The sequence below is a fragment of the Pseudophryne corroboree genome, chromosome 6 (assembly GCF_028390025.1).
Source record: "Pseudophryne corroboree isolate aPseCor3 chromosome 6, aPseCor3.hap2, whole genome shotgun sequence".
Classification (NCBI taxonomy): Eukaryota; Metazoa; Chordata; class Amphibia; order Anura; family Myobatrachidae; genus Pseudophryne; species Pseudophryne corroboree.
The window spans coordinates 330,231,439-330,259,371 of NC_086449.1; the positions used below are offsets into that span (position 1 = coordinate 330,231,439).

The 27,933-nt window shown below is 42.1% G+C and overlaps 2 pseudogenes; one reads left to right on the forward strand and one right to left on the reverse strand.

Annotated features, from left to right (window-relative positions):
- Positions 1-4,339: 4,339 nt before the first annotated feature.
- Positions 4,340-4,458, reverse strand: LOC134937503 (5S ribosomal RNA; annotated as a pseudogene).
- Positions 4,459-5,777: 1,319 nt separating this feature from the next.
- Positions 5,778-5,895, forward strand: LOC134937749 (5S ribosomal RNA; annotated as a pseudogene).
- Positions 5,896-27,933: the final 22,038 nt, after the last annotated feature.

Genomic DNA, 27,933 nt, shown 5'->3' on the forward strand with positions numbered 1-27,933 from the left:
AAGACCCCCTTGGACGAGGAAGTTGACGAGACGCTATACAGACAACAGACAAGCACCAAAGATGAAGTTTTGACCACTTGAGAAATGGACACTTGATGAACTTTGCCATGGATCCCCAGTTTCCCTAGTACATTTAAACTCACGCTAGCCCAACATTTTTTTGTAAATCCGATGGCTCTGACAAAGCTATTTGCTCATGCCCAAGGAGCAATACAGCGCAAAGAAGACGACTCTCAACAGATACCGAACACAACTTCGACGACAGATGTACATTTCCCTGACATAGAATATCATTGCATTTTCCATAAGTGTTCTTTATCTTCATCTCTACAACCCTCAGGTAATGACACACATAGACGATAGGGAATACAGGCACAGATATCAGCAACCACATACCTCCCCCATTCATGTATCATCAACTAAAATGTGCTCCCCATTTTGTTCAAAATCCGAAAAGAGCTCGGTAAAGTTTGACAGCCCATCCACAGACCTGTACCACAGGATAAGAAGGAATTCAAATGTATACTTCGCAATACCTCGAAGCTTGATTTACAACACGTACGGCACGATGATACATGACCCTCCAAACATGGACTCATACACACATGCTTCTGCTATCACACTAGGTCATACCCTCTTCACACCTACTCCTCTCTCCTCCCTCACCCAACCATGGAAATGAATTAACCCCTGACATATATTTTTCTCCTTTTGAAATGTTTTAGAAGGTGGCAGTTATTATTGACTGCCAAAGGGTGGACTGTCAAAGTCAGAAAAATATCCCCATACACGTTGCCATATTTGCACCGCACACTGGTCCGTGCTGCGCATGCGTACGCTCTCCCGTGAAGGCGCATACCCGCAATAGCGTGCACTCGCAGGCGCGGTATGCGTATTTACGGTAGAGTTTATGTAGTCGTAGCGTGCGACTCATTCGTTACATATTTTCACAATTAATGTAGTTTATAGATCATGATCCCTTTGATAGTTTCTGAAAGTTTGGTTAATATAGAAGGTCCCTGTTTAAAGTAATCCCTCTTTGTATTGTACGAAGGGTCTAACAGGAATCATACAGCAGTGTTTGGTACCCATCGGAAGAGTATTTAATTAGCAATATTCCGGTGTTGGTTTGGAGCGTATTAATCGCTCGTGCGAATAGTTATGGACATAAGAAGTTTATGTCCATTTCTACTATTTACTCATACTCAGGTATGCGGCGGGAAACTTAGTTCCCCACCCACCTGAGCTGTTTGAAATCGTCACAGCCCACCTGTATGAATCAACCTATGACCTTTTGTTGTGATACAGGGTCGAATTCCTTCATCCAATGGACAATGGGATTGTAGGGACTATGAGATTGCATTGTGTGTGGGGCATAAATAGGCAGGCCGACCACATCCAGCTCTCACTCTTCAACGGTTCTCATTGCTGAAAATCGGGTGCTGGATGTCCAGGCGCATGCGATCGTTTACCCTTGTGCGTAAGTTTCTCTCCGTAATCATTGTCTTTCTGTGAGCCAATTTCTCTCATCTCTCTCCGTCTCTCTCTCTCCTTCCCTTCTCTTTCTCTCGTATCTCCCCTAGACTAGTATTGTATTGTATTAGATAGTATTGTATTTTGGTTAGGAAGTCTCTGTTATATTGTAGTGTATCATTTGTACTGTTATCCCCTTTTACAAGTATATTAGATATAATACAGTTGATAGGCTTTGGACCCTAAACCAGTATCTGTGTATTTCCTATAGTGTTAAGTGTTCACTTGAGCGTCGGTGACGCTCAAGCAGCTTTGTAGTTAGTCAGGTTACACAAGGTTGCACTTACACCCTGTACTCACATTAAGGTATTCTGTGTATTTCATTGGTATAAGGTTTAGACATAAAGGTATAGCGTTGTGAGCGTCTGCGCCGCTGGTGATCTCCTCGTGGTCTCGAGCGTCCGCTACGCCATAGCGAATCATTACTCTAGTCATAGCCAATAACGTGTCCTGTGATCACTGGGCCGTGAGCGAACGTGACGCTTGAGCGTCTCGCCTACGGCTGAGCGATCGTTACGCAACTAGCGTACCATTACGGTACTTCTTAAGTAAACAGCGTACAGTGTTCTTAGACTTCATAAAGGGTTGGTTATACGACAAGGGAATTTAGCATTGTCAAAAATTATATGAAAGATACAAAGTGCCTACCTTGTCCTCACATCTCTGATCAAAACTCCAATTTCCAACAGCATATACTGCTGCACCTTTGAACCATTTGATTCCCACATGAACCCTTGGGCTCATAAATTGTGTGTAGATCTGGCTCTGATACTAGCCAGTGTCTCCCCAGCCTTTTACATCACCGCACGTCCCGGTTACGTGCCCACCCTGCCTCCCTTAGTTTCATCTCCTGTTATTGGCTTTGCTAGGTCCAGTAGTGAGCATTTTGGCAAAGGAGGGTAAACACCTGGATAATGTGGCACTTGATGGTTTGAATGATGTTGTATCTATAATTTCTTGTCTTAATCCCTTAGAGTAAAATAGTCGATATCCCTTCCTAGCCACTTGAATTTTGCTTTGGGACTTAGGTGAGAGTGCCAAACTATTACCACATTTCTCCCCCTTTAGTCACAGAACTGAGGTGAGCTGCTCTCTGGAAAAGCACCTGCTGATGTGTAGACCAGATGGGATGAGAACTGATGGGGTGTAGGAACACAAGCCTAATACTGATACAGGCTGTTGCCATTTTTGTGAGTATTAAATAAATGTATGTCCTTGTTGGGTAAGTCTCCAGTTCAATGCGGACAACTAATGATTGGGATCAGTCACTAACATAACGTTTCTCACATACAAATAAGGTTCTAACTCCTTAAGTGCCAAACAAATACCTAAGCACTTCTTATCAATGTGGTGTAGCCTACTTCTCTCTTTTGCTAAATAGAAACATAGAATTTGACGGCAGATAAGAACCACTTGGCCCATCTAGTCTGACCTTTTTTTAACCATATTTTTATCTCAAAACTTATTTGATCCTTATTTCTTTGTAAGGATATCCTTATGTCTATCCCATGCATGTTTCAATTGCTCTACTGTCTTAGCCTCTACCACCTCTGATGGGAGGCTATTCCACTTGTCCACTACCCTCTCTGTGAAGTAATTTTTACTCAAATTTCCCCTGAACCTCCCCCCCTCCAGTCTCAGTGCATGTCTTCATGTCCTATTGCTTCTCTTCATTTGGAGAATGTTTCCCTCCTAGACTTTGTTAAAACCCTTGATATATTTGAAAGTTTCATGTCCCCCCTTTCCCTTCTCTGCTACAAACTATACATATTGCGATTTTTTTAGTCTTTCTGGGTATGTTTTGTGATGTAGGCCATGCACCATTTTAGTTGCCCTTCTTTGTATAGTCTGTAATGTATTAATATTCTTTTGAAGATATGGCCTCCAGAATTGAACACAGTATTCTAGATGAGGCCGTACCAATGACCTACACAGTGGCATGATTACTTCTTTCTTTCTGCTGCTGATTCCTCTCCCAATGCAGCCAAGCATCTGACTAGCCTTCCTCATTGCCTTGTTACATTGCTTACCTGTCTTTAAGTCACCTGAAATAGTGACTCCTAGATCCCTTTCCTCCTCAGTAGTTTCCAGTATAGTGCCATTAATACTATATTTAGCCTTTGGATTTTTGAGACCCATGTGCATGATTTTACATTTTTTGGCATTAAACTGTAATTGCCACACTCTTGACCATTCCTCTAGTCTTTTATACGAAAAAAGAGAGGGTTTTTGATCCTGCACCAACCTTAGATTCAAAATAGGTTATTAATCACATAGTAGCCAGAAATGGACATAGTTTGTGGAAATTCCTATCTGTCCGTATGGCGGTGCGCCCAGAGTCAAAAAAAGAAACAATTGTATATGCACAAGAAAAGAAGTATGACTCTTGTTTGGGCGCACTCTTGTTTTAGTATCTAAATGTTAATAGGTAACTGATAACCAAAAAATAGGAAGGTAGTCTTTGTTTCTGCTCTTTGGGATACAAAGGGACTCAGTATGCCCTAAAGGACCTATGTATGAAAAAATGATGAAATGTTCAGATCTTAGTTATGCCTGGATAACCGCATATTGGAAGGTAGCTACATATTAAACTGCTTCCGTCTGCCAAAGATCTGTACAAACTGTGTTTGTATTAATGCACCCTTTGTTGGGTTGTGTAAGTGGGCGGGAAAACCCACAGTATAAGAAAATCTGATAGTCAACCCCTGTCATAGATAGTTCATGATGATTGAGGATACAAAGGTATAGAAATAAAGTATAAGTAGTGATACTGCTGTTGGTGTTCTTCTAACAAGGAAGAAAAAACCTCCTACTCCACTGGGTATTCTCTAGAGGTCGCCCATCTAGGTACTGACCCAGCCCGCCTTCGTTTAGCTTCCAAGATCGGACGAGATTGGGCATGAGCGCAGGGGTATGGTCGTAGAAAGATTTGACCCTGTGCCACCAATGAGAGTGCACCGAAACGGAAAGATAGAGTACTCTTCAGAGAAGAGTTAGGAATAAGATTGGGTGGTAGCTGCAGTTAGAAGGAGGTTGCAGCGGTTGGATGGGTGTGAATCTGCTGTCCACGTTAGACTGAGGAGACGTGTCCCCTCGGGGGCACGCTCCCCAGAATCGTGGATGAGAGTTCACAGAAGGAAGGCAGATGGAAATTGGAGGGGGTATAGAGTGATAGGATGGGTGCTGAAAGGAGGAAATAATGACATATACAGTAATTGGAGACAAGGAGAATCCCTTGTTGGTTAGCCTGTTACTTGCTAGTCGAAATGAGTTAGACAGGAACAGTGGTTGCTTTCTATCAAATAACAGGCATTAAATAAATGTCGCTGAGTTGTGTCACACTGTGCTCTTTTTTTAAACATTAACCTGGTTAATGGGCACCTGCCTGTCTGACCTCTGAATGGGTGATATTTGATACCTTATTGATTTAGAACCGATACCTAGCAGGAGAATTCTGTATATATATATTTTTTGTGTCATTAAGATTGCTGGTATCTCCAGCCTTGTTATGGGCATCTGCCTGTCTGACCTTCGAATGGATTGCTGGTATTTCCAGCCTAGCTAGTACATATTTTTTTGTGTTATCAACTCTGCTGGCACAGCCAGCTAGGCTGTTTATAGACAGGTCTGCTGACTTTTGAATGGGGATTATTTAATGCCTGATATTAGAATTGTATACTTTAGCAAACTAACTCTGCAATTGTGAAACAGTTTGTGTCACCACTTGAAATGTATGTGTTAGCAGAATAATCCTGCATCATACGATAACTCGTGTCACAAATTTCTTGGATTTCTCCAACCAGGTTAATGTTTAAAAAAAGAGCACAGTGTGACACAACTCAGTGACATTTATTTAATGCCTGTTATTTGATAGAAAGCAACCACTGTTCCTGTCTAACTCATTTCGACTAGCAAGTGACAGTCTAACCAACAAGGGATTCTCCTTGTCTCCAATTACTGTATATGTCATTATTTCCTCCTTTCAGCACCCATCCTCCCACTCTATACCCCCTCCAATTTCCATCTGCCTTCCTTCTGTGAACTCTCATCCACGATTCTGGGGAGCGTGCCCCCGAGGGGACACGTCTCCTCAGTCTAACGTGGACAGCAGATTCACACCCATCCAACCGCTGCAACCTCCTTCTAACTGCAGCTACCACCCAATCTTATTCCTAACTCTTCTCTGAAGAGTACTCTATCTTTCCGTTTCGGTGCACTCTCATTGGTGGCACAGGGTCAAATCTTTCTACGACCATACCCCTGCGCTCACGCCCAATCTCGTCCGATCTTGGAAGCTAAACGAAGGCGGCTGGGTCAGTACCTAGATGGGCGACCTCTAGGGAATACCCAGTGGAGTAGGAGGTTTTTTCTTCCTTGTTAGAAGAACACCAACAGCAGTATCACCACTTATACTTTATTTCTATACCTTTGTATCCTCAATCATCATGAACTATCTATGACAGGGGTTGACTATCAGATTTTCTTATACTGTGGGTTTTCCCACCCACTTACACAACCCAACAAAGGGTGCATTAATACAAACACAGTTTGTACAGATCTTTGGCAGACGGAAGCAGTTTAATATGTAGCTACCTTCCAATATGCGGTTATCCAGGCATAACTAAGATCTGAACATTTCATCATTTTTTCATACATAGGTCCTTTAGGGCATACTGAGTCCCTTTGTATCCCAAAGAGCAGAAACAAAGACTACCTTCCTATTTTTTGGTTATCAGTTACCTATTAACATTTAGATACTAAAACAAGAGTGCGCCCAAACAAGAGTCATACTTCTTTTCTTGTGCATATACATTCCTCTAGTCTACCTAGATCCTCAGTCATTTGTTTTACTCCACCTGGTGTGTCTACCCTGCTGCATACCTGTGTGTCATCTGCAAAAAGGAATACTTTCCCTTTAATGCCATTTGCAATGTCACCAATCGAGATATTAAAAAGCACTGGTCCAAGTAAAGATCCCTGGGGTACTCCACTGGTAACATTTCCCTCTTGAGAATGCACTCCATTTACCACAACTTTCTGTTTTCTATCCTGCAACGAAGATCTTATCCATTCAAGTATCCAATCCCAAGCTTCCAAGTTTATTTAGCAGTCAGCGATGTGGAATAGTGCCAAAAGACTTACTAAAGTCTAGATAAGCTATATCCATGGCTCCACCTTTATCCATCACTTTAGTCACACAGTCAAAAAAGTCAATAAGATTTGTTTGACATGATCTCCCCCAGTGAATCCATGCTGTTTGGGATCATGTAACTTGCTGGATTTGAGATATTCTACAACTCTTTCTTTTAAGTGTTTCCATCAATTTACCTATTACTAGTGTAAGATTCACTGGTCTGTAGTTGTTTGCTTCTTCCTTGCTTCCACTTTTGTGCAGTGGGACTACGTTCGCTCTTTTCCAGTCCTCTGGAATTACTTCTGTAGCTAATGACTGGTTGAATAATTCTGTCAATGGTGCTACCAGCACCTCTTTAAGTTATTTTAGTATCCTTGGATGTATCCCATCTGGCCCCATAGATTTGTCCATTTTCAGCTTTGAGAGTTCTGTTAGGACCTTCTCCTCTGTAAATGTACTTGTTTCATTTTACTGAATATCCCTGCAACTTCCCCTCTCTTTCAGTAGTGAATACTGAGAAAAAATAATTATTAAGATGATCTGCTATTACATTGTCTCCCTCAACAAGACTCCCAGTCTCTGTCTTTAGTTTTATAACTCCGCCTTTTGTTTTTCTCCTTTCGCTTATACCTACAAAAAGTTTTGCCTCCTTTACCCACTGACTGGGCCATTTTCTCCTCAGCTTGTGCCTTTGCACATCTGAGTACCTTCTTAGTCTCATGCTGTCTAACAAGATATATCTCTTTGTCTTCATTATTTTGTGTCTGCTTATATTTCCTAAAAGCCATCTTTTTTTTCTTTCACAATATTTGCTACTTCTTTCGCAAACCACACTGGCTTCCTTTTCCTTGTGTTTTTCCTAACACTTTTGATACAAAAGTCTGTTGCCTTTAATATTGCACTTTTTAATGTTTCCCACCTCTCCTCCACTCTGCCAAAGAATTGCTCACACATTTTCCCATCCCTACAAAATCAGCCTTCCTAAAATCCAACACCTTTGTTTATGTATGGGATAAATCAGTCTCTGTCTTTATGCTGAACTGCTTGATGATCACTGGATCCCAGGTTTTCACCCACTTTTACGTCTGATATTCTGTCTCCATTTGTAAGTATTAAGTCTAATATTGCGTCTATCTGAGTGGGCTTCCTCACCAATTGCTGGAGGGATGCTCCCTGAAGGGAATTTAAAATGTCTCTACTCCTAGTGGAACTAGCAACAGACACCTCCCAGTTTACATTAGGAAGATTAAAGTCTCCCATGATTATTACCTCTCCTTTTAATGCCATTTTAGTTATGTCCTGCAATAGGTTCCTGTCCAGTTCTTCTTCCTGTCCTGGTGGCCTGTATAGCATGCCAATACGAATAATCGACTTCTCCCCTGTTTCTATGGTCACCTAAAGGGCCCCATTTTTATCTTCATTACTTTGTATTAAGGTAGTATTTATGCTTTTTTTTTTTTACATACATTGTTACCCCTCCTCCGATTTTTTCCATTCTGCTTCATCCAACAGACCGAAGTAGGAGCTATTGGTTTACATTAGGATTCATTTTGAGAAGTCTGGGGAGTCTAGGTTAGTTCTGCTTCGTGATTCTATAAGGCTAGCTCATCCTCGGAACAGCATCATCATGAACACACAATATTTGGACATTGGCATATCTATAATGTTTGCAGGGTGTGTGGTACACAGGGCTTCATGGGTCCATGAAGGTGGTGTCGCCAGGAACAGGCATGGGTTGGTGTTCCCTTAAAATGCCACTGGATAAAGACAATTTACTATGGCCTCTGCAGAGGCTGCCTTGGGGCTCCCTACTGAATGTCCAAAATTTTGTACCTCCACATACAGGATATGGTGCTTTTCTAGATGTTCATATATGGTGCTTATCTAGCTGTTAGTGAGGCCTGTATATTACGGAGAACTTGTATATTGTGTGCAAAATGATCTGCCCAGGTTCACTGAAGACTGTAATGTTATCCAAGTAAGCATGGGTGAATTCTTCTCACTTCATCATAATATGGGCAACTATCTGCTGGAAAGTGGCAGGAGCATTTTTTAACCCAAAGGACTATAAATTTGTAAATGCCAAAGGGAGAGAGGAATGATGGTTATTCCCATACCTCTCTAGTCAGAAGTATCTGCCAATATGCATTGCTTAGATTCAGACTGGGCCATCTGTTACTGCCTTAGAATGCCTCATACAATGTTTTAGTGGTCTTTCTTTTCTTCCTTTTTTTCGTATATAAAAATAAAGATTTTATATAAAAAAAAAGTCTGAATGCCCATAAAGAATTGTGAAACTAGGGACATAGATTAGGTACAGGAGAAAGTCAACTCATTTTACTTGTATAGTCCACCCAGAACCGGAGGGCATTATTTTGGGGTGGGTGGTAGGGTTGTGACACACAATCTCAGCACTTGCTGGTTATGAACTATTGCTGTGGACTACCCCTCCAGCATCTCATCAGTTTAGTTTTTGATGATTTTTTCTTTTGGGCTATACAAATAACTTGGGCGCTAGACTGACTGATAGTGTTTTTCAGAAGAGAACCACTAGTGAGCAATCTTATCACTAGTGGATGTTCTAGGAGCTTTGTGCCTACCCTGCCTCCTATTATAAACTCTGCTATGTCTGGGAATAAATACTGGGACAGTGGGCACGTTATTAGTTGGATAGGGACTGAATCTCTACAGTCCTTTGTAATTAACCCTTAGTGTAAAGTAGACATCATCCCTTCCTGGCTACTGGAAGATCTCCTTCAGGACTGAGATAAACCTGAACATATGCAATACTCGAGTGGCATGGCAGAAGAACACATCCTTATAGTAAATATAATACTTACAAAAGAACAGGGTGCCTCCTGTACAGAGTAATACAAACTGTACATATTTCTAGAACCAGAGTTCTTTATAACAGATAAAAGGAGAAAAGGAGGATGGGATTAATATTTAATATAGGTACCCAGGCCCACCTTTTATCACATTAGGATTTACAATATGCCAATATTCATGTTCTAGACTATAATATATACTGTGCATAAACCTCTCTAAATAAATGTCATTAATACTATAGCCAATGCATGAGTACAAGAGCAATTCCTTTGCAAACTAAAATAATACACCAAAATACATGGATAGCATCAGAACATATAACATTGTATACTATCAGTACATGTATAATAGATGAATATATTTCCTTATATCTATAACAGTATTAATTTATTCTTGACCTGTATACAGTTTACATTTATATACATTTAATTTATATTATTTCAGCATGAATAGCAGAACCTATAGTGCTATGAAATACTGTATTACTCTAAATGAAGCTAAATCCCTATAATCTAAAATATTTTTCATTGAAACATAAAGAGAAAGTCTCCCTTATAGTATTAGAATGTATTACTTTGCAATGATTGCATACATTTATCCCTATAAACCACAGGATATATTCCTTTGTAATATCAAAACACTTCAATCCCTATAACATTAGGTTATTTTTTGGAATGTCAGCATATATTGCTCTATAAAGGTTATATGAGTTTATCCATATAATAGCATGAAAATAAATCTGTAGAAATTATAATTAAGATACTTTCATTCCTACAATTCCTCGCAACAACATCAGGACATATTGTTACATCGGGTTGCGGTCCTTATAATATCACGATTTATTCCTCTAATATCATGACATGTTCATCCCTATAACATCAGGGATGATGGTATAATCTGTATATAGCCGTATAGTCAGCTCTTTGCATCCAGTTTCTTTTAAAGACAGTTCCCTACAAGAATTGCATTTAATGACGGTTTCATCCTGACCTAAGTTCTTGCCTGTAATATCAGGACACATACCCATGTAATATTAGTACATATATACCCCTATAGTGTCAGGCACATACATCACTATAATGTCAAGTCATATACATATCGTATGTAATATCAGCATGCTTCCTTTATGACGTAAGTAGAGAGTTATATTTTTCTTTAGTTGTATTACTTTGAAACGTCCGGTTATATAAAATTGTAGTATAATTCGATAAATGTAATATCTCGTTAAAATCTCTCTTTTTATATAATGACGTATTTTTCTTACTTTAATAGCAGTACGTATTAATTTCCGAGATGTGAGGGAAAATATATTACTCCACTGATATTGCATCTATTTTTATTGTGTTGGGGTGTTTCTCTGTAACCAATTACATTTTATACTGTAATACAAGTATGACGTATATATCAAAATATACTCAACTTTAAAATGTTGCTTGTAGTGCCATGACAAGTTCTACCCGATAATTTATCTTTCTGCTAGACTTACAAGAATGAATGAATAATATAATACTACTACTACTATTACTACTACTGCTGCTACTACTACTACTAATAATAATAATAAATGATTATTATTATTATTATTATTATTATTATTATCAGCAGCAGCAGCAGCAGCAGCAGCAGCAGCAGCATTGTGCCATGTTTGTAAGTCATGCTATAATATCACGGTACATACAATATAATACACTAATGACTGTTATATTATGACCCTGATATTTAATTATAATACAAACATCTTTGCCTGAATTTTAGATCGTTGTATAAGCGATAATATCAGTATATGGAAACATGATATTGCTTAAAAAATAATAATCAGATATGTCTACACAAATTTAACAAATAGGTATGTTTATATAAATATGTACATATGTCAGCGGTTTCACTGCATTCCGCAGATAATGGGAAACCGCGTTCTATTAAAAATGTTCCTTTCAGAAAATGTCGGGTTTAATATTTGTAGAAAAAAAATAGTTTATTTACTATGTATCCTAGTTTAGTTGTTTCTTAAAAAATGTTTCCTTTTTTTAACAGAATGGCCTTTTTACGTGACATTTGTGTTAAAAGCGACTAATCCTGATTTATTGTATTTGTTTTATGGATGTATTATTATCATGTTTGTTATAAGATTGTCAGAAAGCAGAATTAAAAGCGAATAATAACGTAACGAATGTAACGAATAATGCACATAACAATTATCATTTCTCCAAGTAGGGTCAGGCAAAGTTCCATACACTTAATGCTTGACATTATAATACTCTTGGATGTTTCACACAGTGAAATAATAAACGTCTAGAATACATTTACCATTTTTGTTTCTATTTCAAATGTATGTATAAAAGAATAATATCCAAATATCAACCCATACATATAACTTCAGATATAAATCAGATGAACGGTTGAATTTATTTTTATTAATAGTCCCACAAGAGGGTAGTTAGAAGAGATCTCTTCCACCTCACAAAAATAAAGGTTACATTGATGTTGTCCCTGACAGGTGACATTATTAATGAAAGGTATAGTAGGTGACTTATATGTAGTCCGGCATTCCCACTTGCAGCCAGAACTAGCCCCGGGTCCTCTCACAAAGGTAGATGCAGTAAGTGAAAAGAGGCTGATGGATGGCACTCTAGGTCTCATACAATAAAATCACAAGAAACGTTTCAGAGTTGTGTACTCTTTTATCAAGACTTATGTGACTATTGTATGAGATCTTGAGTGCCATCAGCTTCTTCATTTACTATCTATCTATCTATCTATCTATCTATCTATCTATCTATCTATCTATCTATCTATCTATCTATCTATCTATCTATCTATCTATCTATCTATCTATCTATCTATCTATATATATAAACATCCAATAGTTCCCAAAAGATTTCTTTCAAAACTGATCCTGTTTTGGTACTAATGGTGGCTCTTTTTAATTGCACAAGTCTTAATAACTGTAGTGGTGCAGGTTACACTAGTGCTGGTTGGGTTGTTTAAGATTAAGATGTCTTAAAAAATGTAAACTATATAATTAGCGGCTTCCTGTGCATAGAGCGAGGTGAGTGTTGGCGAGTGCAGGCTAGGTGTGAGATCCCTGCCTCCTAACCCCTCCCTCCCTCCATACTAGAGGATCACTGTCCAGTCTGGTTAACATTTAGCCAGGACCCTGCCTCATGTGGGTTAAAGATTGCCAGCTTGCGTGAGAGCTTTGGAGACATTTGGCTCAGGTGCCAGCAGTCAGGAGAAGCTTGTGAGGAAGGAGGGGTGGTGGGGGGGACATGGTGAATGATCAGGGGTATGTGAGTAAGGGGGAGGGGGGCGTCTGAGGGAGAAACTGAGAGTAATTCTCCAACTAAAAGAGAGAGGGGCGGTGAGTGCGTGAGAGGGCATTGCGTGACAAGAGGCAGGTAGCTGTACTTCATACACACCTGACACCACACAGCTACATCCTCTGCCAGAGCTGACAGCTGCCTCACTGTTTCTTCATATCAATAGATACTAAAATCAATTATCTGATTTAAATTTACTAGTAGCATGTATTATAACAAACGTTTTTGGTATAAGTAGATAGAGACAGACAGATAGATATCTTTATGTATGTGTGTGTGTGTATGTGTATATATATATATATACACACACACACACACACACACACACACACACACACACACACACACACACTACGTGTGTGTGCGTGTGTATAGAAGCCTAGGAGTACGGTCCTTTTATAATTTATCTCCATTTGTGAATCTCTATGCCAGTGTAAGCCAACCTCGGGCATCAAAGCACTGTGACAGTCCAGGTGCTTGAGCACAGATGGTGACATCAAAATTACAGAGGTACTAATTAAGTCAACTGTGCTCCTCTATGGCTATCTTTAAAACCAGGACTGTTGATGTGCCTTGAGGACCGAGGACGGCAAACATTGCTCTATATAAATAAATTATTATACTGATGTTAACAGCAATTCTGCTATATATGCTATACACTTATGTAATTGGCAAATACAGCATAAAGCACTATACAGATTTTACTCTGCATAGATTAGATATTACATATAGGCAAATCGTAAATCTCTGGCTACAGGGGCACTGCAATTAGTTTGTCTGGCAGTATAGTCTGTGACTTGTAGTTCCACATCAGCTGTAAAGCCACAGGTTGCCTATATCTGCAATGACAAAGCACTGCAGAGCCATGTTTTACCTAAGTGCCCCATGCACCAAATAGATGGCTAATAAATGTATCAATGAAGCTAAAACAAAAATGAACAAAAAAGTTGTAAATGACACTGATACATAACCATACTGTTTGCATTTCTATGCGTTATAGCACTGAGCTCACAATTGTAGTCATATAATTATCTTATTTGATGCCCATTCATCAATAAAAGTAATCTCCAGTGTATACACAACAGCCTTTCTTGCTCCTCTTAAATTAGGCGCCTATCCCAAATACTAAACACAAATGTCGTCTTGTTAAACATAAAATTGTAGTTCTACATCATTTGCTATTTCAGTACATAATTATATTATTTCATATAATATTTTATTGGTTTGCATCACTTATGCAGTTTATGGAATATTTTATTGTTTCGCGTGCAAATATGAAACATGAGTATTTACTCATATCATATTACCCATGCAGTCTTTCTCATGCTGCTATAAAAACGTTCATAAAACAAAGCAATTGTGTTTAAATAACATTGGATTTTTCAAAGCACTATTGGTAATTATGTTTATTGCACATCATTTATTAGTCTGTTACACTTAGTTATTTTTGTGTGTGTTTTGAGCTACTTTCATATTGTGAGTTTATACAGTTATTACAGCACTATGTTGTTTATACTTATACTTCTTGTTTTATGGTTGATTGAACTTTGTATTTTAGTTCATTTGAATGTAAATAGTTGGTACTTTAGAATATTTTTGTCTCGAGCTACAATGTAACTTTGTTCGTATTGTTATTCTTACGGTTAAGTATATTGATATTAGGTTACTAATAGGTTAAATATCGTTTTTAATATATATGTATATGAAGCCCCTGTGGTTCCCCCCTGCAGCTGTGTCTCTGTATTGCATTATAGTGCTGGTCTGATGGGGGTTGGGAGAGAGCTCTCTCCAGGTGCTGGCAGCAAGAGAGGGGAGAGGTCACTGTGTTTGGGGCATTGCGTGACAAGGGGACTGGAGATGGTTTAACTCCCAGGACAAAACTTGCCAAACTTTCCTGGGTCAGTCACGCAATGGGCGGACTTAAAGAGACAGTGCAGCAAAGGAGGAGATTACACTTTCTGCAGAACTAGCTCCACCTTAACTGTTTAAGGTGGCATGCTATTATGGTGGAGTAAATTACAATGTATGCACTCGTTGTACTGCATTTTACATAACACATTAACACATACCTTCTAATTGTATGATCTAATTCTACCAATAGAAAATAAGAAAAACAACAACTTTCAATAAATGGAAAGCACAGGAAACACAGCATACCTACAGTATATTGGAAAAACAGGTAAGCAGTAACTGTGAATTATTTGGCATATATCTATATACCTGCAGGGGTAATTGCAAGGGAAAAGTGATACGCCTGAGGTCATGGTCTGTGCAGGGTTAATATATATTTAAATTCTAATGTCTTGATGGGTGTCTTCACTTTTGGAGGCTAGAAAAAGAAAACCAAAAACCAACCCCCCCCCCAAAAAAAAGCACAAAAAAAACAACAACAGGTATAACCATATGGGTTTGCATCTGTAGCCTTTCACACTGCGCATTCTCAGGAGCACATACGGGCGATGCAGAATTGTACACAGCTCACTTGCATCTTCCCTGTGTTTCTGAAAATTGATGACAATGCAGAATTGTGTATTACGCCTGTTTTCTTTGCACCAAGATTAGTGCTGGTGCAAGTGCGCACTGATAGTGATCACGGCTCTGAAGTCAGACAGAAAGATGGGAGACGTCTGTCTGCCCAGATAAGTACTGCTCTGTGCATGGGCGAATATTCACATTTAGGTCTTGATTCATGCTTGCAAGTAAAGCAAAAAAGCAAGCAACTGAGCAAAACCATGCTGCGCTGCAAATAGGGCTGATGTAACGTGCTGAGAGATTTAGATTTGTTCACTACTGGTTACGTATTCTGCCTTCATACTCTAGTAGCAGTTTACTCTATGTGCACATAAATTAACATGGAGAATGGGGTGTGGCACAAAATGTCAGAACGTTCGCTTTTAGAATGTCGACACCAGAAGTCAACCCCAGAATGTTCTCTATTCAAGGCTCCAGAGGCGACATGTTCTGAATGCCAACACCCAAAATGTCAACATGTCAAATGTCGACATTGATATGCTAACATTGATCACGTGGTTTTCCATTGACGTGCGTAAGTAACACTGATTCTAACCATAAACCTAACTCCAAGCCTAAATACATCCTAACCCCAACCCTGCCCGTAGCCTAACCAAAACCCTTACTGCAGACTAACCCAAACCCTAACCACAGCATAACCCTAACTGCAGCCTAACCCCAATTCTAACTGCAGCCTAACCCCAACCCTAACTGCATCCTAACCCTAACCCTGACCGCAGCCTAACCCCAACCCTGCCCGTAGCCTAACGAAAACCCTTACTGCAGACTAACCCAAACCCTAACCACAGCATAACCCTAACTGCAGCCTAACCCCAATTCTAACTGCAGCCTAACCCCAACCCTAACTGCATCCTAACCCTAACCCTGACCGCAGCCTAACCACAACCTAACCCTGACCCTAACCGCAGCCTAACCCTAAGTCTAAGTCAAAGACTTTCCCTAACACTAAAATCTGTATTAAAAAAATCTTCTGTTGTTATTCTGTCATTCTTAATGGCAGCATTCAGACTATGATGACAGGTTGGTGTTGACATTCTGAATGTCAACATTTAGAATGTATACCATGAGAATGGAATATATAAATTACTGGAAGACCCTTTTACTTGGTGGGTACATATTCTCCCATAACCATATGTCAGAGGTCCCCAAACTCAGGGGGTTATTCAGGTTTGTTAGCAAACCAAAAAAGGGCAAAACCATGATGGACTGCAGGTGGGGCAGATGTAACATGTGCAGAGAGCTTTAGATTTTGGTGGGTTATATTGTTTCTGCGGGGTTAGGTTCGGGTGACCGGCATTTGGGATACTGCTTGTCACCATACCAACTCCGGGATCCCTATGTTTAGATTGCCGGCAGGGGGCAACAAAGCCCCTTGCGGGCTCGCTGCGCTCGTCACAGGTTCTATTCCCACTCTATGGGTGACGTGGACACCCACGAGTGGAAATAGTCCCTGTTAGTTGGCATGCTGACTGTCGGGTTCTGAATCAGCTGGGATCCCGGCGTCGGTATAGTGACTGTAGGTCGGTCAAACAACTACATACCTTTCTGTGCAGGGTAAATACGGTCTGCTTTATTTTTACACTGCAATTTAGATTTGAGTTTGAACCCACATCACTCAAATGTAACTTTCTCTGCATATGTTATATCTGGGTGTAGTAGGGCATGCCGGCGGCCGGGCTCCCGGCAGCCAGCATACCGGCGCCGGAATCCTGACCGCCGGCATACCGACAGCTGGGTGAGCGCAAAGGAGCCCCTTGCGGGCATGTTGCACTCGCCATGCTGCTATGCGCGCCACGCTAACTGTTCTCCCTCTAGGGGAGTCATGGACCTCCAAGAGGGAGAAAAGGTGTCGGTATGTCGGCTTTCGGAATTCCAGCGCCGGTATACTGTGCGCCGGGATCCCGACAGCCGGCAAACTGAAGAACACCTGTTATATCTGCCCACCGTGCAGTGCACATGGTTTTGGTCTTCAAGACACCTTAATGATCCAGGTTTAAGGATAACCATGCTTGGGCACAGGTGACTTAATTTTTACCTCAGTTTGATTTAACCATCTGTGCTCAGCCATGGATATCCTTGAAACGTGGACTGTTATTGTGCATTGAGGACCGAGTTTGGGAACCACTGCCATATGTAAATTTGTCATGAACTCTAAAACAATCATGATCATTGCCTCTTCCCCAAGTCACAACATGCACACAAAGCACAAAAGCAACCCCTAAACAAACCTGTAGAGTATATATGTTGCTGCACTGACCTTACAGGTGTCAGAGAAAATAATTTTCGCAAGGCAGGTGTCGTCATTTATTGGTTTGGATGACTACATGTACTAGCCAATATAACACAACAACACGGATCCATTCTATGCTTTGTATTGCAGTCATTACAATAAAATATATTGTAACAATAGGTCACATTGGGGGTAATTCAGAGTTAATCGTAGATGTGCTAAATTTAGCACATCTATTGTTAAGTTCGTTTAACTTTCAGGAAAAAGTTATACCTTATTACACAAGTGTTCAGGCCGCTGCGGCCGCTAAGTGTGTGCGATAAACCTCTAAGAATGCGTACACGTTGCGTAAGCATGCCGACACGCTGTGAGAACAATGTAGCTACACGTGCGGCTGAATACACTTTAAACCCCTAACAGAAATGGAATGCGACACCAATTGTATATGTTATGTTGTGGTCCAACGCAGCAACAAATATTTACTTAAAAGGGGATACAACAGAAATACAACAACAATACAAAAGAAAAGCTACAACCAATGGATACATACGTTTGTTCGCCTGCGCCACCCGGATCCGGTCCTCAGTCAGTCTAGCAAGATGAACTTCAGAGAATTAGACTGGGACCGGCCAGGAGGCCTGGCTTTTATACATTTGTCCAAAACATAGTACAAAGGAAACTGTAAGCTCTTCTTTCATAGGTCAAAGGGTTGGTCATTTACAGTATGTGAGGGGTCATAGGTCGTTTTGAATAGGTGGGCGATGCCTGGTCCAGGTGTACTTGCAGATGTCCTCCACTGGGTTCCCGCCAAATATCAAGAGTACAGTAAATACAGTGAGATATTAATATTGTATTCCTGTGCATATCTATGCGCAGGAGCATGCTACATTCTGCAAACTGCGATCGGAATATTGCCCTTGAAATACTGTACAGATGGATACCAAACACCACCTCCTAACCTAATTCTGTCCCCTCATATTCGGTAAAGTTGAATCCCTCTGTTGTTCCATTTCTGAAACAAATGTAACTTGCTGGTGTGATGCGTGTAGACTATGTGTAAATTATGCACTAAGTGGATTAAATATCAGATATGTCTTTGTGGCTTTTCCATGCGAATGCATATGCTACCGTATTTACTCACACCTCGCGCTAATGCGCAGGGCTTCGTGAGCCAATGTACGCAGCGTGCGGGTATGCGCACGCACTGCAGCACAAGCACACGCACGGAAGCCACTCTGTGTGGTGTTTGCACGTGATGCATGTGGGTATAATATTTTTGACTTCGACACTATGATCATTTACTCTGACATGCGGGGCGACGCCCGCATGTCAGGCCCTACCCCCCCTTCCCCCGCACAAGTACAAAAGCATCGCACAGCGGCTATGCTTTTGTATTTGACAAGTAGCCCCTACCTGCGCAGCTCCTGCGCGCTGGCAGGGAGCTACTTGTCGCATCCCAGGTCACAGGCACGCCTGCGTTGCCAGACCACGCCCCCAAAATGGCAGCCAAACGCCGCCAACCTGCCCCTTCCCGCCAAGTCAATCAGGCAGAGGCGATCGCAGGGCTGAGATGCTGTTAGCATCCCTGGCATGAAAATGAAAACGCACAGCAGCAATCAGGTCTGAATTAGCTCAGTTGTGTGCAGATGGGACGTTTTCTGTTTAATGTACTTTGTCACTATAGCTGAGGGGAGAATGATTGTACTGCAAAAAAAAAAAATAAATAAAAAAAAAAAAAAAATATATATATATATATATACATACATACACACACACAACAGTGTAAGGGTTCATAAAAACCTGTATATATGGGATGTAGAACTTATGAAAGAAAAGCACAAGGGTGGATACTGTTTACAAGCAATACCATTAAACAATATCCTGTTGACAAGTGTACTATTATCCTTAGCACATACACACATATACACACGCACCTCTTAAAATGACACTGCAGCATGCAATGTGATAGGGGCAGTGACACAACTGCCTGACACGCAAGGACCTTATCACATCAGCACGGAGACACTTGTGAGTAGTACAATGATTATGATATTCTCCAGGACCGCCTCCAATGACAGTTTTGTCATTCAGGAAAAATAAGGAAGCTTGGTTATATTGATACATGTCACATTTAGCACTGTAAAAAAGACAAATGTGTTCGACAGCATAATTTCACAAGCTGTAATGGGGTTATATGTATGTATGTATGTATGTATGTATGTATGTATGTATGTATTATTCTAATGTTAGATCTATGAGGCCATGAACAATGTCCATCTTTCCTGACTTAAACATGACAAAAACATAAATACAGCAAGTAGAGAAATTAGATTGTTCCTGGATATCTACTGAGCGTACATTAACAGTCTGTGCATTGTTTTCAGCCAAATGGAGAAAAGAAAACAACAGCAATGCCTGTGATGTGCCGAAGTAGCGTCGGTGCAATGCCCACTTCATCGACCTAAAATCAGCATTTTAATTTGCATCTTACTTAATTGAATACATTGCAAATGTGTTTTTTAGTTCTAAAATAACTTTTGAAAATAAATGTTATTGCAAATTTTTTGTATGGAAAAAAAAAAGGAGGGTTCCAGAATAGAGACGTCTTAGATTAGGGGTCTAATCGGGTAATGGGGTATGTTGCAACAATAGTTTAAAGACCTAATCAATGACATGTAACAGAAAAGAAATGCAAACATTCTCAGGGCAACAGAGTGGCTGGGGAGGCACTGGCTCAATCACACCTCTCCCCCTCCCCACTATATTTAACCAAAACCAGCACCAGGCTGACCCAGCCAGAGGGAGTAATGCCATAACAGGGGGGACACTCAGTGTAGGGTCCCACTGCCATCACATTAAACTTCCCCCAAACCAGTCAGCCCAGGGCTGGAATTCCTCGGAAAGTGGGGACCCCAGAAAAAAATAAATGGAGTCCTCCCTCCCAAGCAACAACTATGTCCTGCACCCCTGGTGGTGGTGGGTGTTAATGGTATACTAATTTTGATCTTTGCAGGTGGCCTACAGGTACCAGCAAGCCTGCCCCAGCATGCCGGCACTTGGAGAACCATGGGGGGCGATGGCCTTTGGGCAGCACTTTTGCATGACCACCACCTCCCCAGGGCTTTCCGGTGTCTTCTGTCTTCGGGAGCTCTTGCACGCCCCCATCCGCGGCGGCGGACTGACAGCTGCCACCTTGCGCTGGATTCTACAAGCTGTGATTGCCTTGCGGCGCCCATCTTAGATTTAAAAAATTAAGCTAACGGCACCATTTTTGAAACGTACCACTACGCTGCCGAACTCTGCAAAATGACAGGCAGGGACTTGATCCTCTTGGATCCAGGCATGCATTCATGCCAGCTATGCCCAACGGGTCCCACTGCTACTAACGCCTGCACCTCCACCGCGTCCCTGCTGCACATCCCACCACCCACCCAGTGATGATAGCGGATCCATCACTAGAAAGCTGTATCCAGTGACGGATCCGCTGTCCAGTCACATCTGCCTGACTGACAGGGGCATGCTTTCATGTGGACTGAAAGCACGTCCCTGTCACTAAGTCACTCATAGTAGTGCCGCTTTCACTGTGTTTTTTAATGGGATTTTACTGCCGGCGGCTTTGCCCCGCTCCTGCACCTTTCCTATTGTCAATGGGAGGCACCGCTATTGGTGCCTCCCAAACCTTATTTTAATTAAAAAATGATTAGTGTAATACAAAGCAGATTTTGATGACACAGGACATGCATCATAAGTATCTTCTTAGTATTATTTCAATTACTAATTACAGGGGAGGCACTGCCTCCCCTGCCTCCCCTGACTGCACGCCCCTGGTGAGTTGGCATTTCTCCTGAGGCCAGCACTGCATGGGTGCTGCCGTCTTGCTTTGCTCATCTAATTCTGGATTTGTCCAACCAGTGAGGAGTTTATTTCCACATGACTTGTGCAACAATGACTGTTCAGGGCGCCCTGTATAAACCTCTCACTTGCACTTGTTCAGTGCCAACTCAACTTGTCTTCAAGGAGTTCCTGGTTCCACCATCAGCAGTTCTGTCTACTGATTCCTGTTATTTTGATAGTGCTCATTCCAGTGTGCATTAGAGCACCGTGCTCATCACCTCCAAGCATTATGCTATTGAACTCACAGATACTCATCTGCCACAACATGGGCACTTTAGGAAGGCTGGCCAGTGGAGACTAGCCAGCCTATAAACTAGCAGCACTGTTAGTATACATACAATCAGTATGAAAGTGATGTGTGGCAGGATGTACCGCCCTTGGTCAGTATATCCCGCCCTAGGTGAGATAGGCTAAAAAAAATCCCCAACAAGGACAATGGCAAGGAGGGATCCCACTAGCAGTGTCGGACTGGGGCAAGAAGGGCCCACCGGGGTAATGCAGCGGTAGGGGCCCATGCATAAGGGTGTGGCCAGGCAATAGTGGAGGTGTGGCCAGCCACCACAGAGGCCCGGCTAACTGTGAGAGAGTGCATGGTGTGGGCCCATAGTCCTATGCAGTATAAGGGAACACATGTATAATTAAAGTGCACTAGGATACAGTTTGGAACCTAATCCCTAGAGGAGGAGGTGGGCCCACAAGCAGTGGGGCCCACCGGTGGTTTCCCCTGTTCCCCTGTGGGCCAGTCCAACCCTGACCACTAGTATTAAAGCAGGATGTCTGATGAGCCAGAGGGAATAGCTCCATGAGGTGAGAAGTTGTTATATATAAACCAGTCACATCAGACCATTTATGGGAGGTATTGTGCAAGTAAGCAGATATTTTCTCCATGGCTGCCAAATGCCAAATTTTATTCATTAGTTGTTGATGAGATGTTGGGTCAGTACACTTCCAATTCTATCAATCAAACATTGAGCCGCATTCAGAATGTGCAGGGAGAGCTTGTCAGCATGTTTGTTATGGCCTTCTAGTGGGCAGCCAAGGAGAAAAGACCGGGATGACTTAGTCAGGTGTGCCTTAAGAACTTCTGATAGGAGACAGGTAACATCATCTCAGTATAGGGCTATCTCCAGGCATGACCACAAGATATATAGGTTAGTACCCACCTCACCACATCCCCCCAACACTGGTACATTTTGTGTAGATGGTCAGGTGCCAGTTATGATCTGAAGTAAATCTTCTATGCATTCTCCTAAATCTAGGAAGACATGAAATACTCAGGGGTCTATGTGCTAAGTCTTGGAGAGAGATAAAGTGGATGGAGATAACGCACCAACCAACCAGCTATAAACTGTCATTTTTTTAAGCACAGCCTGTAACAAGGCAGTTAGAAGCTGATTGGCTGGTACTTTATCTCCATCCACTTTCTCTCTCGCCAAGGCCTAGTACATAGACCCCCTAGAGACCCTCTCTCGCACCACAGACCAAATGTCATCATTAAGTGGGGTCCGCAAATCTCACTCCCACTGAAGCTCATACCCTGGGGTAACTGGTTGTGTAACTTGAATTAGAAGGATATAAATGACAGAAATGATACCCTTTAAAAAGAGGATTATGTAGGCACAGAGACTCATATGGAGTCAACGAGTAATAGAACAAGAGGGGAGTCAATAAATGTATTGAATGTAGGCAAAACAGCTAATAGTAGATATACCAAACTTGCTCTGCAAAGAACTCAGGGGCCTATTTATCACCATCCGCATCCAGGATGCTGATGTAAGGTGATAAAATCGCCCAAACTCGCACTGCGATAATTGATTACATCACAGGGATGTATCAATTATCGCATGCAAGCTCTGTCCCTGCGATGACACTCCGCAGCATCATCGGGGTATTTTTGGGAAACAATACCCCGATGTCCTGCTGCACATGTACTGTCTCCGCTGGCATCGCTGCTACCGACGCTGCCTGGTCAACCCCCCCTCCCCCAATGGTTTTAACAAAGTACAGGAGGGAATCAAACATTCTCCATATGAAGAGAAGCAATAGGACACGAGGACATGCACTGAGACTGGAGGGGGGGGGGGGGGGGGTTCAGGAGAAATATGAGGAAAAATTACTTCACAGAAAGGGTAGTGGACGGTTGGAATAGCCTCCCATCAGCGGTGGTAGAGGCTAAGACAGTAGAGCAATTTAAACATGCATGCGATAGACATAAGGATATCCTTACAAAGAAATAAGTATCAAATCAATTTTGAGATAACAATATGGTTAAAAAAAAAAAAGAAGGGCAGACTAGATGGGCCAAGTGGTTCTTATCTGCCGTCAAATTCTATGTTTCTATGTTTCTCAACAGATCAATATACTCACCAGTCCAGACGGTCCGCGCTGCTTCTGCTGGGCTGCCGGGCGCCGGATCCTGTGTGCTGCGGTGACCCCCGGTGCTATAAAGTGCATCACCACTTTGCAGCATCACTTTACTGCATCGGGGTCACAATGCAGCACATGGGGTACCCGGTGCCCGGCAGCGCTCACCGGAGCAGCGGACACCTGCTCCCTGGACAGGTGAGTATGGTTTGTTTGTTTTTTGTCCTTTTTTTTGTTTTTTTCATTTTTACACTTTGATCAGCTTGTGTGTCCATCGGGCACACAGAGCTGATCACTGGAGCCGGGTCCCGCTCAGCTATCTCTGCCAGGGGCAGAGAAAGCTGGGCAAATGCCTCCCTATCACAGTGCTGCCCTGTGATCTCGCCAGACTGAGCTGGCGAAATTATCACAGGGCACACTGCGGTATTTTTTCACTTTTTTTTTAAAGTAAATTTGGCCACATCACATTTCCCATTATAAGTATGGGGAATGCGATGTGGATTACTAAAAAAAAGTGAATTAAAGGGTAAAGGGCTCCAAATGCCCTGTAATACATTCAGGTGATACTAAAATAATGTGAAAAGGGTGTGAAAACACCCTTTTTCACATTATTTTAGTAAAAATAATGTTAATAAATAGACCCCCCCAGAGAGGTGCAATGGCCAGAATTGTGGAGATCAGATACTACCCTAACACCCCCTCAATCTATGAGGAGAAGCAAGTACAAATGAAACATGGTAGGAATGCTGGATTGTGCCAGAGAGGAATGATGGGAAATGGACAGGAGGTGGTGTCATAGTGAATGTTACAGATAGAACATGGAAAAGCTACAGGTAGGTGGGACCATGTCAGTTTTGGTCTATCAGAGGCAGACATGCCAACAATGGAAGACATAGCGGGAACACTGAAGGACTTAGCTTCTACAGTGACCCACCTATTAACACTGATAGTCGCAAAGCAGGTTACTGCTTGACTTAAGTGAGTTGCATTATAATAGAGTTGAACCCATTGCCACCATTGGTTGTAGGGTGATGAAGGGTGAAAAAGCAAATGCGTGGCGGCTTGAGTCTCCAGACAAACTGAATGAACCATCTGTGCAATTGTAGTAGTGTCAATTTTGGGACAGTAATAGCGAGTGTCTGGAAGAGGCAGAGAAATCGGAGTACGTGGTTAATTTTGACACTACTATCCTTTGCAACCAAGAGATAATGAGGTCCCACCATCGGTGGAGGTCTAATTGAATAATTTTGGGCATAGAGGGAAGATCGCTGCAGAGAGGGAATTGTATCGACTCATTTTTATAAACTCCCAGGTATTTGATTTTAGAGCAAAGACAGGTGAAATTATAATTGTGGTCCCGGACATCTTAGACAGTGGATGATAGGTTGAGGGCAAGAGACTCAGTCTTAGAGAAGTTAATCTTAAAGCCCGAAAGAGTAGCATAAATAGTCAGGGTCTGGAAATGTTTGGAGAGAGATGTAAGAGGAGAGGTTAGGGTAAAAGGATATCATTGACATAAAGTGACACTTTGTAATCCTTTCCGTTTCTGGAAAAACATCATCATTTAAACACCAGTGTGGATGAAAAGTGTAAACAGAGTGCCAGAGACAGAAAGGCATTGAGGATGATTGTGGCCAAGAATAAGACGATAACCACTGCAAAAGTGACTGCTGAGCTGAATTCCCGTGTTCTATACCCCATGTCTACAAGAACAGTTAGGAAGCTATGATATTCATAGGCGAGCTGCAGTTGCCAAAACACTGATAAACCCGATGAATGCCAAGAAGCTGAGAGAGTGGTGTAACACTCATAAATTGTGGATTGGCGAGCAATGGAAGACTGTCATCTGCTCAGATGAACTTTCCTTCATCCTGTACCCAACTGCAGGTCGAGTTTATGTGTGGACAACACTGAGCCAAGCATACGGTTAGGACTGTCTGGTGCCAAGAGTGAAGCATGGTGGAGGGTCAGTGATGATTTGGGTAGCCATATCATGGTATTCTGCTGGCCTCATTATCACCATGCATGGTTCAGTCACTGCCAAGGACTATGTAGACATTTTGGCTGACCAGGTCCATCCTATGGTGCAGACATTGTTTCCGGCAGGTGATGCCTGATACCAAGATGATCAGGCACCGATTCATACAGCTCATGTCGTCCAGTCATGGTTTACTGAGCATGCGGATGAGGTGTCTCATCTTCTCTGCCCGCCAATCGCCGGACCTCAATATCATAGAGCCCCTCTGGATAGTTTTGGAGAATAGGGTTCTGTCATGTTATCCACCTCCAACATCACTAAGGGAACTGGAACAAATTTTGTATGAAGACTTATATTTGTCTATTCCAAGGAGAATTCAGGCTGTCTTGCATGCCAACGGCGGTCCTACACCTTATTAGACTTACTAGATAAAATAATTACTTTCCTATGTCTTTTCATATTTTTGTCTAACCACAGATTTACGGCTGCAAGTGTGTGGGTACGGGTGGGTACGGGTGGGTACGGCGTACCCTTAAGAAATTAGCCGTGGGTACGGTGTACCCACGCCGCCGGGCTGCCGCTCCCTCCCTCCCCTGCTGCTGCTCCTCACCGCGCCGCTGCTACCTTCAATTCGGCGCCGGCCCGTGATCACGGATCGGCGCCTAATTGAAGGTAGACACTCAGGGGCAGGAGAATAATCATCGGGGGAAGGGAGGGAGGGGGGCATGTGTACCTGGCACTGGGGGCTTATCTGGCACTGGGTGCATCTCTGTATCTTGCACTGGGGGCGTATCTGGCACTGGGGGGCATTTTGTATCTGGCACTGGGGGCATCTCTGTATCTGGCACTGGGGGCATATCTGGCACTGTGGGGGTATTTCTGTATCTGGCACTGTGGGGCAATGTGTATCTGGCACTGTGGGGCAATGTATATCTGGCACTGTGGGGCAACGTGTATCTGGCACTATTGAGGTCATATGTGTATCTGCCCCCCCCCATATGTGCATCACACCCCCATTTTCATTGGTCACGCCCCATGTAGCATTTAGCCACATCCATTTTTTTTGGCACACAGTACCTATAAGACATTTTTTCTACTTGCACCACTGATATATATATATAAATATATATATATATATATATATATATATATATATATATTAGTCCAAGATAAGAACCCGCACTCAATGCTAACAAAATTCAGGACCTGGGGGACTATATGGCGGAAATTGAGCGGCAATTAGCAGATACTGCCGTGTATCAGAAACTCGAGGTCGATCCTACCAACCAATACTAAACGGAACTCACCAGTATTTTACAACAGGCCAGGTCTGAGGGCCATTTGGATGATGCTCTTCTACTGGCCTTACAACAACCGTTCCCGGTGAGCCCGATCTTGTACACTGTCCCCAAGATCCACAAGGACCGATGCACTCCCCTGGACGCCCTATTATCTCAGCTAGAGACTCTTTATACCAGCCCATCGCAATGTACCTCGATAACATCCTTCAACCGTATGTGATTCGACATGACAGATTGATCAAAGACACCACAAGTTTCCTCAATCGTTTAGCTGGCATCACCGACATCCCAGCAGAAGCTATCCTAGTCACAATGAACATCAACAGTCTGTACACGTCGATTCCACATGCACAAGGATTATCAGCAGTAAGAACTTTCTACATTAATGAGGGGATTTCTGACTTGAACATTGACCTATTCATGCAACTTCTTGAACTTACACTCATGCGCAATTATTTCATCTACAATGGCACATTCTACAGGCAACTCCTGGGTTGTGCCATGGGTAGTAATGTCGCGCCCAGCTACGCAAACATTTTCATGTTTTTTGAAGAGGAGGCAATGTTCTTTTCTGTCCCCGATACCGCTAGGTACATTACAACATATATGCGCTATATTGACGATCTGTTTATCTTATGGCTAGGGGATGAAAAGGCCCTGCTAGGCCTCATTGAAGCCATCAACTCTCGACCATCAACCATCAGGATCACGTCAAATCACAGTAAAACATCAATTCACTATCTGGATGTCAAAGTATCCATCGAAAACCACAAATTAAGGACTGAAGTGTTCTCAAAATCGACTGACCGGAATACACT